The sequence below is a fragment of the Ranitomeya variabilis genome, chromosome 4 (assembly GCF_051348905.1).
Source record: "Ranitomeya variabilis isolate aRanVar5 chromosome 4, aRanVar5.hap1, whole genome shotgun sequence".
In the NCBI taxonomy this organism is placed as follows: domain Eukaryota; kingdom Metazoa; phylum Chordata; class Amphibia; order Anura; family Dendrobatidae; genus Ranitomeya; species Ranitomeya variabilis.
In genome coordinates, this window is record NC_135235.1 from 721677377 (window position 1) to 721690125 (window position 12749).

General features: G+C 40.7%; 1 protein-coding gene and 1 pseudogene across 2 annotated transcripts in view; both read left to right on the top strand.

Moving 5' to 3' along the window:
- The window catches only part of LOC143766678 (uncharacterized), a 164028-nt pseudogene extending 161301 nt beyond the window's left edge, over window positions 1–2727 (top strand). Inside the window, exon 6 of the transcript XR_013213612.1 lies at window positions 1117–2727. The product of XR_013213612.1 is annotated as an uncharacterized LOC143766678 (transcript). The remainder of the gene's footprint in view (window positions 1–1116) is intronic.
- The window catches only part of LOC143766647 (uncharacterized), a 371066-nt gene that overhangs the window by 159889 nt on the left and 198428 nt on the right, over window positions 1–12749 (top strand). The window lies entirely within an intron of this gene.

Below are 12749 nucleotides of genomic sequence, written 5' to 3' on the forward strand. Positions count from 1 at the left end.
GTGTCTCAGCAGCTGCAGTCTGCCCGGGACACAGCAGGTGCGTGATGATATGACGTCATCGCGCACCCGCAGTGTCAGAGGCAGAGCGGGGAATGATGGGAGAGGGAGCGACAGCGGACGCTCTCTCCTCCATCATTGCGTTCAACTGTAGCGGCGTCTATACGCCGGTATAGTTGAAGGCGGGGGCGGGGGGAGGCGGATCGAGCGGCCCACTACTGGCACCGGCCCTTCTGGCATTTTCCAGAAGTGCCCGATGGCCAGTCCGGCCCTGCACACCATAAATTAAGTGGGTTCTTATCACTATAGTAATGCCAAACACGTGGTTTGGGCATACTGAAAGGCTCAGAAGCGAGGGGAAAATTTGACTTTGGCAGAGTGATTATTGCTGGATTGGATAAAGGAAGCCATGTTGCTTTTCAAGAGCCTTTGAGCCACTAATAATGTGGAAACCTCTGTTGGAGGACCTGAGTGGGACTTGTTTTTGTTAGATGAATAGAAGTTTTTATTGGTATTATGTCCGTCGACCTATTGTTTCTTTGTGGTTTTTTATTCCATATTTTGTAGGCAGAATGAACAAACAGTTAAATATCACGCTCCACAGGTTCATCATATGAGATTCTCTATTAGACTATGAACTGTCATTGTCTTGGTGAAGAATTCAATATTTTTACATAACTTGCAATTTTTGCAGACAGTTTAAGTAGAAATGTTAAATGACATTCAAGGATATTATGTTAAAAAATAGTAATTGGTTTATATCTTGCAGATGACTGTACCCAGAGATCAAAGGAACAGCTAACATCTTCAATTTTTAAATCAGATGATTTTGAGATCCCACTGGATACAATTGAAGTTAATGCCATTACTCCAGATATACCATCATTCCTTCGCAGCAAATATATCTCATCTGCTCCTTTGAAACAGGTCGTGCCTTCTGATTCATTAGTGACAACTAAGGAAAATCAGAGTCACAAAATAAGCATTAAAAACAGAAATACTCCTAAATCAAAGAAGACATTTTCATGTTCAGAATATGGAAACAGTTTTCTCATCGAAAAGTCTTTTCTTAAAAATCCAAAAATTCACACAGTGGAGAAAAGATGTTCTTGTTCCAAGTGTGGAAAATGTTTTAAACACAAATCACATATTGTTATACACCAGAGAACCCACACAGGGGAGAAACCTTTGTCATGTTCAGAATGTGAGAAATGTTTTAAGGAGAAATCAGCTTTGGTTAAGCACCAGAGAACTCACACAGGGGAGAAACCTTTTTCATGTTCAGAATGTGGGAAATGTTTTAAGGAGAAATCAGCTTTGGTTACGCACCAGAGAACTCACACAGGGGAGAAACCTTTTTCATGTTCAGAATGTGAGAAATGTTTTACTCGGAAATCAAATCTTGTTACTCACCAAAGAACCCACACAGGGGAGAAACCTTTTTCATGTTCAGAATGTGGGAAATGTTTTAAGGAGAAATCAGCTTTGGTTACGCACCAGAGAACTCACACAGGGGAGAAGCCTTTTTCCTGTTCAGAATGTGGGAAATGTTTTAATGAGAAATCATCTTTGGTTAAGCACCAGAGAACTCACACAGGGAAGAAGCCTTTTTCCTGTTCAGAATGTGGGAAATGTTTTAATGAGAAATCATCTTTGGTTAAGCACCAGAGAACTCACACAGGGGAGAAGCCTTTTTCCTGTTCAGAATGTGGGAAATGTTTTAAACAGAAATCCAATCTTGTTACTCACCAAAGAATCCACACAGGGGAGAAACCTTTTTCATGTTCAGAATGTGGGAAAGGTTTTAACGAGAAATCATCTTTGGGTAAGCACCTGAGAACTCACACAGGGGAGAAGCCTTTTTCCTGTTCAGAATGTGGGAAAGGTTTTAAGGAGAAATCATCTTTGGTTAAGCACCAGAGAACTCACACAGGGGAGAAGCCTTTTTCCTGTCCAGAATGTGGGAAATGTTTTAACCGGAAATCAACTCTTGTTACTCACCAAAGAACCCACACAGGGGAGAAACCTTTTTCCTGTTCAGAATGTGGGAAATGTTTTAACGAGAAATCATCTTTGGTTAAGCACCAGAGAACTCACACAGGGGAGAAGCCTTTTTCCTGTTCAGAATGTGGGAAATGTTTTAACCGGAAATCAAATCTTGTTACTCACCAAGGAACCCACACAGGGTAGAAACCTTTTTCATGTTCAGAATGTGGGAAAGGTTTTAAGGAGAAATCAGATTTGGATAGGCACCAGAGAACTCACTCAGGGGAGAAGCCTTTTTCCTGTTCAGAATGTGAGAAATGTTTTGTAAGGAAATCATATCTTCTTAGTCACCAAAAAATTCACACAGAGGAGAAGCCTTTTTCATGTTCAGAATGTTGGAAATGTTTTAACATAAAAATGTATTTCTTAAAGGGGTTGTCCATTACTAGGACAACCCTTTGTCATTCTTCATGTTTGGTCTATTTCAAATAAAAATATTCATACTCCCTTTCCGTGCCAGTTTCGTTCCAATAGTCTTTGCACTCACGTTCCCGGGGCTCAAGTGAGGTTGTTACAAAATCAGCTCTGTCTTCACTGTTCCTGCCTTTGGATGTATTGAACATCAACATGAAGCTAGGGCCACCGCTGCTCTCTGACTTACTCTTATTGTTTGATATGTCCAAAAGTGGAGACCGTGAACCAAGTTTAAGAACACACTTGTTTTCTAAACGCATTTGGTATTCTATTAGTCTTTTCCCTATGGTCTTTAAATACATTTTCCTACAGGTTTCAACAAAGAAATAAATAAAAGACTTTTTGATATGACTATATTTTTTTACTTTAAAAAAATACAGAATTCATCATTTTAAACATAACGTGGATTTGTAGAGTAGAAGCTGGATCAATCTTTCCTTTTCCAATGAGAAGGCTTTGTAATGAACATCAGTTTTAAACAACAAAAATCCCACACAAAGAGAAACCTTTATCATACCTACAGTAGAGTGTGAAAAATAAATTACTAGAAAATCGTCTTTTGTTGACCGTCAAAAATAACTCTGGGACACTGGGAGACACTACATATGTTATTGACAAATTGCACAAAAACATAACAGTCGTATAATTAAATGAGAAAAGATAATTACTAGGGATGAGCGAATGTGCTCAGTGATACTTGGATATCACTTGAGTATCTGGGTGCTTGGAAATACTTGATGAGCATGAGCCGTTGCTGGGATCTGAAGGTCAAATTCCCCACTCCGCATGTTTGGTGTCTGGCACACAGCCAATAAGCATGCATGCGATTGTCTGCCAGTCACTGTAATGCCGTAGCCATCTCAGCAGTGACATTACTGTGATTGGTGATCGGCTGGCCAGATTATATAATCAGGGGTTATGAAAGAACAGGTGTCGCCACGCTCAGCGCACTGATGCCAGTGCATAGTTCAGGGACAGTTCTTATTGGAGAAAGAGAGTAGTTGTACAGGCCTGTGTGTATGTACAGTATAATGAATCAGAGTCATGTAGTGTTGTTACTGGTGCTGAAGCTGAACCATCATATTAAGTCCTTGTAAGGGCTAATCTTGTGCTTTGTTGTTTGTATCAGATACATTCTGCATTTAGCCTAGTGAGGGACAGTTGCATGAGCAGGGGGATTGGATGAATACAGGCACTTAGTGCTTTGCAGTCCGTTGCTAAATATATAGCAGGGGCGGCTGACCACATTCTTTTTTTAAGGGGGTGAAATAATAGACTATAGTGTTATCCTTAAAGTATTACGTGCTTTGTGGGGCATTTTGGTGGTATATAACACTCCAAATAAGCTTTGAGAATTTTTTTCTGGATTGAATTTGTCATCCATACACTTTTACCTGCTTTAGGTACGCTGCGTCAGTGCCCATTTCCGCATATCTGCTACAGCTGCTGCCACTCTGACAGAGCTGCAGCAGCGCATGCAAGTATCAGCTCACCAACTGGTATACGACGTGACCACACACTAAAGTTATGCATGTGTACCAGGTGGAGATAGAGGAAGATTTGAGACAGGGAAACACTACCTAGCCCACTCTCATTTCATCTGCTCAGCCCGGATTGTTTGACAATGAAGATGAGGAACAGGATCTGGTTGCTAGCACAACATAGGCCAGTTACCCACACAAGATTTGTCCTGTCTCTCCTATGTGGATAGGCTGAGGAGGAGATGGAGAGTAGTCATCATGGTAGAGACAGGGAAGTGTTGGCTGTAGGGAGTTTGGCACATATGACCGATTTTATGTAGCGCTGCGTTTCCTTTGACCCTAGCGTTATATTTACCTTGGCCAAATAAGAGTACTGGTTGTTCTCTCTGCTACACCCACGTTTCAAGTAGAACTTTGCACCTCTCCTTCCTGAGGTGGAGAGGTCTTCTAAAATTCTCCGCTTCTGTAACATATACCTCCATATATAGATTTACCTCCAAAGAACCTTGAGACTCTATAAGACAGCATGGCTCCAACACGAGGGACACAGATTTGTCATTCTGCAGGATGCCAGTTTAGGGGTCCATGGCCCTGGCTGAAAAAAAAAGTAGTGTAGCTTACATATTACTAGTCAAACTTAATCTGAGAGGTGCCATACCCCTATCAAAGTGTATCGAAAAGTGTGTGTTCTGCCCCGTCCCTCTCCAAACACACTCCCCCCTCCCCTCTCAGACCATCTGTTCCCTGTATTTTATATGACCTTGATATCTCATATCTCTCCCTATATTTTGAGTTTGATATACCCATCAGATGATTTATTTGTCATTCTTATTTGATAGTGTGTTTCTCACTGATTGGGCATATTGTTTATATGGCCTATAAACCTATTATTTAGCTCTTCCAAATCACCTTGACAAGTGTGTGTTTTGCACGTTTGTAAAAAAGGAGAGACACAATATTGTAAAAATTAACCCTTAAAAAATTTCATCAGACCAGAAATTATTATATAAAATATATTTTTATTTTAAAATTAATTGCAATCACAGAAAAACATCACCAAAATATATGGAAATTTTAATATTAAAAATATTTAAAAATATTTAAAAACAATATCCAACAATTATTTCTTTATTAAGAATATAAAACGTACAATTAAAAATATTAGTATTATATAACTCCTCCAATCGAGGTTTTCTAGGGATTGATAGAATATAAATCCCGTATGTGCAGGACAAGGCAAATCCAAACTGATCAGTATAAAAATTAAATAAATATATTGCAGCAAATAATATTTTAATAATATAATATGTGATAAAAATAAATCAAATACATTTGTGGATAATATGTATGTATATCCATATATACACACACTCCCCCTTTGTGTGCAACAATCAAATATTCAATTTATAATAAAGTGCAATAGTGCAATAAGAACAAGTTGCATACAAAACAAACCAGTATAATCACAAAAATAGTGAGCAAGGAAATCCAACACCCAAATAACAATATATTACTCTATCACAGTGCTGCGGATTGTGCCAAAACTAATATAAACAAAAGTTTGTTAATACTGACCAGTTAGGGATGCCACTGCCCCGCACACACCACTCCAACGTCGTTTCGCTCACTGCTTCATCAGGGAGTGATGTGAGTGGGGTAGGAGAGCTATTTATATAGCTATATAGCAGCTGCAAATTAATTTAATTAGGGGATGTCATAATTACATGGCGCCGAAGTAGCGCATGCTGCCGCCACCGCCGCCATGACCGGAACCCGGAAGTGCGTCATCAAGAGCGTCATATGACGCCGTTGACAACACACATCTCTAGGAACCAACCACAGAGCAGGAGTGGCGCACGCGCACATCGGCGCACAACATCCCCGCAGCCATCATAAACAAGGGCACAGAACAGAACGGATTAACAGAGATCAAACTAATAACTTCAAAATGTATCCAGGATCCATGATAATAAGCGTAAAATCTATAAAGTGACATGATGAAATACGATTATAAAAATAATTAATGAATAAACAAATAATTAATTATATGCATATCCCGCATACATATATATACCATGTGACCACCAGATTGAACCATGCCAAAATAAAAATCATAAAATAATAATAATAAGGCATGCATATATAACCACAACAACATACATGCATACATACGCAATCATATTGCAAACTATATCCACACATATATTATCTCCACATACACACCATTCACATACATACTCACATACAAAACATGTATACACATACACATAGATACTAGAACTCCCACATCATACATAGCCATATAGGCATAATAAATTATCATAATTATAACCACCATTTATAAAATATTTTATAATATAATAATCAAAATAATAAATACATAAATAATAATTAAATCATACATCAAGCACTACATACTAGAATATATAAATGAATTTATTAAATTAATTTGTATCATTTCCTACACATTCCTCCACATCACAACAATTGCACAACCAGAACTCCACAACATCCAAACCCACACCACCACAGTCATACACCCAAATCATCCATTGATGAACTAAACCATACAGACCATACACACCACCACCACAACCACAACCACACACCCAACACATACCACGCACTTATAGAGGTGCGCACACATGCTGATCACATACCAACATAAAAGGACAAACATGTGAAATAACACAAAAAAGAATGATATCCCATGTATTTTAATCCTATATAACCCTGAATATAGTGTATATAATATTAATTAAAAAAAATTTTTTACATTTATTAAATAAATGCCTATGTATCATGAAATAAATGGGTCTGTAAATCTTCAAAATATCATACCAATGACAGTATGAGATTACAGAACACCATATAATATAAATAAATTATTAATAATGTGCCCAATTAGTCATAACAAAACCCTTTAAACTATATAAATGTAGCACTACTCAATAATAGATTACTAGGCCTAAGCCCCACTCCTCTAAACTACCACTAATAATATATTAATCTTATGTAGTATATATTAAGAAAGGAAGAGAATAACTTTACAAAAAGCTCGAAAAACCCCATTGCTCATTAAGACCTTTAGGATTCATACATTGTAGGAGCGTTATCCACCTACACTCTTTCTGCGCTAATGTGCGACTAAAGTCCCCTCTCCTATTTCCCAAATGTACTCGATCGATACCTTTAACTTTTAATAAATGAGATTGCTGAGGTTTAAGTTTATTACATTTCTCCTTATCCTCCATTTCAACCTTGTCGGCTGCTTTAATGTCCTTAATATGTTCCAAAATTCTGACTCGTAGTTCTCGTGTGGTCATTCCCACGTACATAAGATCACATGGGCATGTGGCCTGATAAATTACCGTAGATGTACGGCAATTTATAAAATGCAGAATCTTATATTCTGTCTGATTATCAGAATCATGGAATATGTTAGTTTTCAATATGTACTGACAGGCCTTACATGTACCACAACTGTATGATCCCCATTTGGGGCCCTTGGAATCAAAGATAAAACGTGACATAGGAGGCACATAATGGCTACGAACCAGTGATTCACGCAAAGTTTTGCTGCGTTTTGCGACAATCATTGGTTTGTCTGGCAGTATTTTAGACAGACCTGGGTCCTGTAAAAGAATAGGCCAAAATTTGGAGATTATCTCCGTCATTTCCCGCCATCTTGAATGGTAATCGGTAACAAATCGAATTTGTCCATCTCTTTCAACATTTTTGTTCCTATTAATTAACAAGGACTGTCGATCCGTGTTCCTAGATCTAACATAGGCTTTATGAATAATATCATTTTTATATCCTCGTTTTCTAAACCTCTCTTTAAGATCATTTGCTTGTTCTTCAAAAATGTTGTCCTGGTCACAAATCCGTCTTGTTCTTAGGAATTGACCAGTTATATTTTGAGTTTGATATACCCATCAGATGATTTATTTGTCATTCTTATTTGATAGTGTGTTTCTCACTGATTGGGCATATTGTTTATATGGCCTATAAACCTATTATTTAGCTCTTCCAAATCACCTTGACAAGTGTGTGTTTTGCATGTTTGTAAAAAAGGAGAGACACAATATTGTAAAAGTTTTAAAAGATTTTATGGTTCTGAAAATAATTACATCTCAGAATGATTCAGTTACAGATTTTATGTAGACACAAGACAATCCAATAATATAAAAAGCATTACAACTGCAATTAATATATATCATTAAAATCCTAACAGAATAATATAGAGCATTATAATCCAGCTAAATCATTTATCCTACACATCAGCTACATCGTGAGCCACATGGATTTTGAGCATCAGAAGACACCTTTTTTAGGTGGGGAGTATAAAGACTGAATCACACGGTGCGGTGTGGATACTGTTTGGGATGTAGATACAGCAATAGCTTCATTGATGGAGATTTTGAATCCATCTAAAAGCTGTCTAGTAGCGGATTACCCACAACTCTACGGAATATTCAACTCGGCCATTTCCTTTATAAATGATTCCCAACTCTGAGGTAGATTCCTGCGGGTCAGGGCACAGCTCTGTGTTGTACTGCGTACCAACTCCAGCATGTTAGATCCTGCTATTACAGATCCTTTGAAAATAAATCTGCTTTTATCCTTCCTTGCTGTAAGGGTATGTGCACACGTTGCGGATTTCTTGCAGAAATTTCCTGAAGAAAACCGGAAATTTTCTGCAAGAAATCCGCTTTTTTTTTTTTGCGTTTTTTTTGCGTTTTTTTTTCGCGTTTTTTTAGCATTCTGCAAGCGTAATTAGCTTGCAGAATGCTTAAGTTTTCCAAGCGATCTGTAGCATCGCTTGGAAAACTGACTGACAGGTTGGTCACACTTGTCAAACATAGCGTTTGACAAGTGTGACCAACTTTTTACTATAGATGCAGCTTATGCAGCATCTATAGTAAAAGATAGAATGTTTAAAAATAATAAAAAAAATTAAAAAATGCTTATACTCACCCAGACATCTGTTCAGCGGCGTCCGTTCCTCTTCCTATAGCTGGTCTGTGCGCACAGGACCTTCCGTGACGTCACGGTCACGTGAGCGGTCACATGACCGCTCACGACCAATCACAGGACAGTGACGTCATCGGCAGGTCTTTCACCGCACACCAGCTACAGGAACCGAAGCGACAGCATGCAGTGGAGGCGGGAAGACATCGAGGGTGAGTATAGGACTATTTTTTATTTTAATTCTTATTTTTTGACCACTTATATGGTGCCCAGTGCGTGGAGGAGAGTCTCCTCTCCTCCACCCTGGGTACCAACCGCACATAATCTGCTTACTTCCCGCATCGTGGGCACAGCCCCGTGCGGGAAGTAAGCAGATCAATGGACCCCTAGGTGTGCGGAATCCCCTGCAATTCCGCATTTTAATGAACATGTTGCTTTTTTTTCCGCGATGCGATTTTTTCGCGGAAAAAAAGGCTACATTTGCACAAAAAATGCGGAATACACTTAAAATAATAGGAGGCATATGTAAGCGTTTTTTTCGCGTTTTTATCACGTTTTTATAGCGAAAAAACGCGAAAAAAACGCGAAAAATACTTAACGTGTGCACATGGCCTAAAAGTCTTATTCTGCAGTAACCTGTTTAGTAAAAGTTCATCCTTCTTTTTATATCACTGGTTTACATGGCTGACCATTCCAGTGACCTCTTGATTTTTATCAGGGTCTGAATTTGGCAGTAGTTGTTGATCAGATTCAGGAGCTGACGAGATGTAAAGTTGCTGGTTCTTTTGCATTGTGTTTAGCATGAACCAAGGATCTCTATAGGATGGCATTATACGTCTTAATTTTCACGTCATCAGGTGGATCGCCCCCACGTAAGGGCAATGGGGTACTCGGTACCGGGTCCTCCGGTTCAGGGGATGTCACGGTAGCTAACCCGGTCCGTGGCCCTCAGGGGTGTCCAGTAAAAGATTTTATATATGGGCAAGGTGCAGTAAAGTACGAGGAGACGGGTTTGCAGTCTTTTACCTTGTTTACTGAAGACTTCAGATGGTTTCCTCAGCCCGGAGGGCCAGATGACAGGGCAGGCAGAGTCCGGTCGGTCTGAAGGCAATTCCAGAGTCCCCTTATCCAGGTGGAAATCAGTAGCCTTCCTCTAGCGCCTGTGTGTTGTAGTACCTCCCTGCTGAGCTTCTCGGTAAGGTCCTCACAACTGTTGTAGATGTTCTAGGTGTTATGTCTTCCTCTCTGTCCCCGAGATGGAATGGATAGGAGAAACCCATATGACCGATGGCCTGAGGCTTTTTACAGGGACCCTAGAGATGCCCTGGCCCCCACAGTTGCCACCGTGCTTCCTGGGTATATGGTCGGGCAGCCAACGTGGAGTTAACTGTCCTGCCAGTCTCTGAAGCAAGGCTTGGAGACGATTGCTTCCTCGGTATCCTGGCTACCGGCTCCTGCGCCTCAGAAAGGAGCAGCTTGTTCCTGGCTGATCTCCCTCTGATATTACTCTCCTGTGCTCTGCTTTCCTGCACACTCTCTGCAATAGGCCCACTTTTTAGTGTCTCTTCCCAGGAGTTGCAGCACTTCATGCCAGCAGAGCTCCTCTCCCTCTGTCTTCCTGACAGGAACTGATCTCTGAACCCCTTTTTCCTCCAGATCAGGATGTTAAATAGGGGAGTTCACCCTAAACAGGCTTAGTGCTCCCCCTTCTGGTCTGGAGTGTGAACATGTTGCATGTGTGTAATACCTGAATGTGGTTGTCTGTAATAATTATAGGGGATAATTCAGGAGACTTTGCGTGGAACAAGACAACAGGACACAGTTTTTTAAGTGGTAAAGTTTATATTATCACACGGTGATTCAAGCAGGTGCAGAGAGAAACTCAAGTCCACAACACTTGGTGCAAATAATAAACGCAGCTTAGCAGTCAATAGGAAACTTCAGAGGTAGATGCAAACAAACCGAAAGTCTATGAAGCACAGTTATTCTTGAGGAAACTTGACACGAATAGATCCTTGACTTAGTCCAGACACAGATAGATATGCTATTAGGCAGTTCAAATCATATCTTAGCTCCACCAGGGAGGCCTGGTTAATAGTCTCAGGTTTTGCAGAGCAGAAACAGCTTACATGTCCAGCAAATGCAGATGGAAGTAACACGAGCAGCAGATGAAGGAGGATTACTGAACACTGGTGTATGCAGCAGGAACTCAGCGCAGAGTGGCAGGATCTCCAACACAAGTTCACAGGAGCAGGTGCAGGTGCAAGGCCAGGGAGTAATCAGGAGCTGGGTGCAAAGCAGAATAATCTAGCACAGACTGAAGGCTGGGGTGGAGTTTTATAGCAGGAAGACAAGTGCACATGAGACCAAAGACGCCATGTTGGAAAATGGCAGTAATGCACAAAAGGTAAAAAATGTTCAGAGTCCTGACATTACTCCCTCCTTAGAAGCGGCCTCAGGACGATCCTGGACCTGGTTTTCCAGGGAATCTCTGATGAAAACAAGAAATCTTCTGTTGGGCATTGATGTTTTCCACAGGTTCCCAAGAGTCTTCCTCAGGGGGATATCCCTGCCATCTTATCAGATATTGGAGCCGATTCCTGCAAATCCTGGAATCAATAATTTTCTCCACCACGAATTGTTCTTGCCCATCAATCACCACAGGCTGCGGAGGTGGCACAACACATCCCTGGAAGGTATTAGGAGATACAGGCTTTAGTAAAGATACATGAAAAACTGGGTGTACCTTCATTGTCCTAGGTAGCTTCAGCCGGCAGGCCACAAAGCTCACAATACCGTTGATCTTGAAAGGGCCAATGAATTTCTGTCCAAGCTTTTGTGAAGGAACATTTAACTTCAGATTCTTAGTTGCTAACCACACGGAATCTCCTACCTTGAACATGGGTTCAGGTTTACGGAATCTATCAGCCGATCTCTTATAACGTTCTTGAGCCGTGGTCAGGGATTCCTTCAGAACCTCCAGATTTTGTCTCATCGCAGTCAGCCTTTCCTCCACTGCTGGAACCGGAGAATTAATTGGAGACCTAGGTAAAATACACGGATGATAACCCAGATTGGCAAAGAAAGGTGTAAATTTAGTGGAGGCGCTCTGAGAATTATTATTTGAAAATTTGGCTAACGGCAACAACTCCAACCAATCATCCTGGAGATGGCTGACATAGCATCTTAGATATTGTTCCAGCGTCTGGTTGGTACGTTCAGTCTGACCTTTTGTCTGAGGATGGTAAGCAGAAGAGAGACATACATTAATATTGAGTGCAGAGCAAAACCCCTTCCAGAATCTTGAAGTGAACTGTACTCCACGGTCAGAGATGATCTCATCCGGCACCCCATGCAACCGAAAGACATTCTGCATAACCAAGTTCACTGTATCTTTAGCAGAGGGGAGGCCAGTGCACGGACAAAATGAGCAGCCTTAGTCAGGCGATCAACTACCACCATGATTGGATTCATGCCCCCCGATGTAGGCAGCTCCACAATAAAGTCCATTGATATAGACCCTCAAGGGCGGGATGGAACATGTAATGGTTGTAGAAGACCCGTAGGTGCCACATGAGGAGTCTTGTAACGGGCACATACCTCGCAAGAGAGAACATAGTCCTTGGTATCCTTCAGGCAAGTTGGCCACCAGAAGAATCGGCTCAGGAACTCTTGTGTCTTCTGTACCCCCCTGTGACCAGCCAACTTGGAGTCATGTACCAACTTGAGGATCTGCAGACGGACGACCTCCGGGACGTAGATACGTCGATCTCTGAACCACATGCCACCTTTAAAGATAACATTAATATCCACAGGTGGGTTGGCCAGAAATACATC